Genomic DNA, 5,714 nt, shown 5'->3' with positions numbered 1-5,714 from the left:
CCAGGTGACATTCAAACCCAATTCACAATCACATGGTCACAACATAGACACCCATCCAAGGCAATCACAAATGGGTTTCACTTTGAACCCATGACAAGGAGTGAAGGTGGATCTTCCATGTAGGAGATACCAATGAAGAACATACAAAACATGCCTCTTCCAAGGCTAAATATCACATACCACTTCCATACTCATTTCTCCTTATATCCCCTAAAAAAGATCAATTTGCATTGGCAAGCAAGAGCCCAGAACACCTTGCCATATTCCATATTCTCACCATGAGAAAAGACTCTACACTACCATGGAGTCAACCAACCCCGTCCGCCATACATGGCCACTTTTTCCCTATCCAAGGGTGAGTAATGCCATCACTCCCTTCACAACTCCCTCAACAAAACAAAGAAAAGAACATGAAAAAAATTGTTAAAATACCCAAAAATTTCAGCTAAAACATAAACTAAACATGCAAGAGATTTTTAAGCACATACTTAAACTATTGAAAATACAAATGAGCAGCCATGGAAAAGGAGGTATCTAACCTTCACAAGATGTTATGACAAAATGAGTTTTGAGAAGAGCTTAATCCTCTTGTTGCTCCAATTCAAAAATCTGACTTCTCTAAAGACAGAGAGTGGGTGAACACCCACTAACTTCTCCAAGGGCCTCTAAATAAGATTCTAAATCCCACCCACATAAAATGGAAATAAATTCAGAATTGACCCTAAGTTTATTGATCATCAACATTTTCCTACCATAAATGCATGCCTTGGACAAGAGTATGGACTTGGGAAAGATCATAAAGTTGTTCAATTTTTGCGACAAATGGGAAATGAGATATTTTGAAGGTCATTAAAGTCACTAGGAAGTTGTAGAAGTGTTGAAAATGTCCCCAAACCATACCCCTACCACTTAGGCACTTATATTTCATTAAAATTGGCTTCTAGGACCACTTTTTGGCCTCTACAAATGGCTTGGAAATCTTGAAATCAAAAACCCTATTGGTGGGACTTTACAAATTAACTATAATCAAGGGGGATTAAATTAGACTCCTAATCAAACCAACCTTAGGTTAACAGGTTACATTGCCAACCTTAATTGATATGTCAATTTACACATGCATGTAACAAGTGTCAAGTGACACTATAAAATTCACTTTACATAAACATTTGACATGTCACAAAATACAAATGAAATAACCTAACACATACACTTAGATTTAATATTATGAATTAAATCACTTGGCAACGAGGTTCAAATCTCTTCATTAGATTCAACCTTGGTTTTACAATTTCCAGATAGGGTTAGTTATTGTTTCTCTTATTAATTCCATGGTAACTATCCTCCACACTCAATTTGAATATCAGTAGTTTGGTAATATCACATTTATATATATTCCAAACTTTCATAATCAAATTGATCAAAATATTATAACTTTCATTTCAGTAACTTCTCCCATTTCTACACATAGATTGAATATAATTGATTTCATAACTGAAATGATGACATATTCATAAATTTGAATCACTTACTAAAATAAACCGTTCCAATACATGTATATACATTAAAAAATAGAAATTAACATAATGAAGCATATTAAAGTAATCATTACATGGCATAAATAATATAGATAAATGTTTAGTCCATCAAATAATGTCTCAAACATATTGAATCATAATGTGTCCAAATAAGTGTATCAACTGAGCTATGATGGGTTAGGGTGAGGCCTCACACAAAATGATTGCAACATACAAAATTAAGTGTACTGCATATGATGGTGATGGTTACATTTCCTTTCTCTCCAAATCTAATTGTGGTGGCATATTAAGAGGCTCTGATGATTCTTGAGATCGTTGAGACTCGGAAGACCTTGTCAACATACACCTTGGTTACACTTAACACATGATATGCATGTGAGCCTATGTTAGATGGTGATGGTGAATATTCACCATCTACTAGTAGCTCAAGTAATGACATAAGGTATGTATGAAATTTGTTCAATTCTCCCCTTAGGAATTGTGATAGGGGCTTAACCGTCTCCTATGTACTATAAGTTGAGTGGTTGTATCAAGCATTGACAGATCAGTCTTTTCGTGCAATAGTAACCCCACTCTAACAATTGGTATCAAAGCATTAGTTCCTTGAAGAGAAAGCTTAATAGCTTTGGGAGATCAATAGAAAGTCATTCCAAAAATGATAGTCCTAAGTTTGATGAAGTTAACTATGACAACTAGAAAGAGAAGATGAAGACTTGTCTACTATGTATGGATCCAAGATACTAGATTTTGACGAAAGGTGACAAAACAATTGTGCAGGAAGCAAAGATTTAAGAATGCATCAAAGCAGAAAGAGATCTATTCATGTGCAATATGAGAGCCAGAGAAGCTCTATTGATAGCTCTTGTTGAAAATGAATATAGTCAGGTAAATTCAATTGAGACATCCCATCTAATTTGGAAAGCATTAGAATCTATTTTTGAAGGAGATAAACATACGAAGAGAATAAGATTGTAGAATTAGATATGCACATTTCAAGATGCTAAAATGATGGAAGATGAATCTATAAGAATCTACATTGGTAGGATATCTAAGATTGTTGCAGGAATCAAGTCATATGGTGGAACCAAGGAAGAAGATGAGGTTGTGTGGAAGATCTTGAAAATTTTGACACCACCATTCAAACAAGTATCATAGATGATTGAACTATTGATACCCTATACTAAGAAGTTCACTAGGGAAAATTTTCTTGGAAGATTGGAAGTAGTAGAAGAAAAATTGAGATAATCTAGAGTATTGACAAGAGTTGAAACAACTTTTAGTGCCTTAAGAGTTTGGCCAAATTTGTCTAGAAGTGCGAGCACACATGGAGATTTTGCTAGTAGCAATAGAACCAAATTTGATGAAGATAAGAAGATTGAAGAAGGTATATCCCTTCTTGTAAGAAGAGAACCTGATGGTAAGAATATCTTTAAATGTTGTACTTGTAATGAATTTGGTCATTATGCATCTAAATGTTCTAAAAGAGAGAAAAAGTATAAGGGAAAGTTTAAGCCTAGAAGACCTAGAAATTTTTTCTATGCAAATGAAGAGGAGGAATCTGATGAAAAATTTTAGAGTGAAAGTGATGATGAGCTAGGATTCATAGTGATTAAAGAATATGATCCTGACATAGAAATTAGAGAGGAAAAAGCTCTTATTTCTCAAGTTAAAAATAAATATGATTTGATAATACATACTGGATGTTCACATCACATGACTAGTAATATGAATAATTTTTTAAAATTTAGGAATCATGATGGAGGTATTGTAGAGTTGGTAACAATGTAGCCTATCATATTATAGGGATGGGATCTATTGCTCTTGATGGAAAGACTAACATTGATGATGTTGGCTTTGTTGATGGATTAAACCATGACTTGTTGAGTGTTGGACAATTGGTGGATAAAGATTATCATTTTTAATTCACAAAAAAAGACTTGCATTATAAAAGATAAAGATGGCAAGCTGATTGGAACAAGAACAAGGTCTAGAGGTAATGTATTATAGTTGAATCCTACTAAGATACCATGTTTGGTTGCAAAAGTGGACAACAGTTGGTTATGACATAGGATTTTTTTTCATATAAATTTTGATAGCATTGTGAAGGTTAGTAGTACATTTGTAGTTAGAGATCTGCCTAAGATAATAAAGCCTACTAACATTGTTTACAAAGAATGTATCTTGGCTAAGTAGAAAAAGGTATATTTTCCCAGCAAGAAGTTCACTACTACAGAGAAGTTGGAGATTGTTACATAGATTTGAGTGGTCCTTCAATTGCAAGAAGACACTATGGAGAATGGTATTTCATGATTTTTTTTGAGAATGAATCTAGTGTTAAAATAAAATGTTTGAGATTAGATAGCGGAGAGTTTAACATGTTTTGTGAAGCGATTGGAATTAGAAGATAGTTGTCTTCACCCAAGACCCCTGAGCAGAATGGAATTGTTGAAAAAAGAAACAAATCAGTAGCAAAGGTAACAAGAGCAATGATGTTTGAGAATGATGTATCCAAGATAGTTTGGAGAGAATCAGTCAATATAGAAATATATACACTATGAATAGAGTATAGATCAAAAAAGCTATGGACAAGACCCCTTATAAATTATGATTTGGTCATTCATCATCAGTAAAGTATTTTAGAATCTTTGGAAGCAAATGTTTAATAAAGAGGGATGATGATAGTGGTAAGTTTGATCCAAGAAGTGATGAAGGTATCTTTATTGGTCATTCATTGAAAGGAAAAGCTTAAAGATGTTTTAATCATAGAACTAAGACTATAGTTGATTACAAAAATGTAAAGGTTGATGAAAAGTTTGCTATTAAGGAAAAGATGATGGATTATAATTCTGATGAAGAAGAAGATAATACTGGAACTATTAGATAGAATGTAGAATTTTTCTTTGAGACTAACAATGATCTATAAAATGATGTGCAAATTATTGATCAAAGAGGAGAAAGATCTGAACCAAGAGAAGACATAAGATTTGAGATAGCAACTCCTACCTCTAATAGGAATCTAACAAAGAATCACCCTCCAGAGTAGATAATTGGAAGTAAAGACAAAGGAGTAATGACAAGGAATAGAGTAAATGAAGAGATATATTTGATTTCTCAAGTTGAACCTAAGAGTGCATATGAAGCATGTAAAGATGATCGTTGCAATCAAGAAATGAAAGAAGAATTATATTAGATTATGAAGAATGAAACATGGGAATTAGTTCCAAGACTTAAAGACAAGAATGTTATTGGAACCAAATGGGTATTCAGAAACAAGATGGATGAACAAGGTGAAGTGATAAGAAATAAGGCTAGACTTGTGTGCAAAGGATATTCACAGCAAGAAGGAATAGACTATGAGGATACATATGCCCCTGTAGCCAAAATGGAAGTAGTAAGAATTTTTTTGGCTTATGTAGTGAATAAGAAATTCAAAGTGTATCAAATGGATGTCAAATCAACCTTCCTGAATAGAGAACTTGAAGAAGAGGTATACATTGAGTAGCCTGAAGATTTCTCTCTGATAGAAGAAAAAGACATGGTATGTAGACTGAAAAAATCTTTATATGGTCTAAAGAAAGCACCTAGAACCTATTATGCAAGGTTGGACAATTATTTGGCAAAGCTTGGAATTGTTAAAGGTATGCCAAATAGTAACTTGTCTTTGAAAGAAATAAACAACGGATTGTTGATAATAGTAATATTTTTTGATGACATAATACTTAGAGGTAATGATGAAGCAAGTGATAAGTTTGCTGAAGAAATGAAGAATGAATTTGAAATGAGCATGATTGGAGAAATGAAGTTTTTCCTAAGTTTCTGGATTGTATAGAACAATGATGGTATTTTTGTTGGAAGCATGAATTTTGATGATATTCCTATGGGGGGGTATTGTAGATATGTTACTATGATGATATGTTACATTCATGACTGAGTTTTTCATTGATGTCAACATAACAGTTTTCTGTGGTATCTAATTGAAGAATAATAGAAAGATCAAGTTGGTATGGATGACTGGTTAATTATTCTCACTATTTGAGGTTATGAGAGATACTTCTGAGTATCTAGTATATGAAATTAATGTCGAATGAAGAAATGATAACTCTAGATGAAGTTATGTAATTTTTGGTGATGTATGTTCTAAGATAGAGTTTATAGAGGTATGTTCTAGTAAACTTGTTA

This window comes from Cupressus sempervirens, chromosome 3 (genome assembly GCF_028749045.1).
Source record: "Cupressus sempervirens isolate cs-2001-9-10 chromosome 3, ASM2874904v1, whole genome shotgun sequence".
Lineage (NCBI taxonomy): Eukaryota > Viridiplantae > Streptophyta > Pinopsida > Cupressales > Cupressaceae > Cupressus > Cupressus sempervirens.
The sequence above is the reverse complement of the archived record's forward strand: the minus strand, read 5'-3'. Positions refer to the sequence as shown.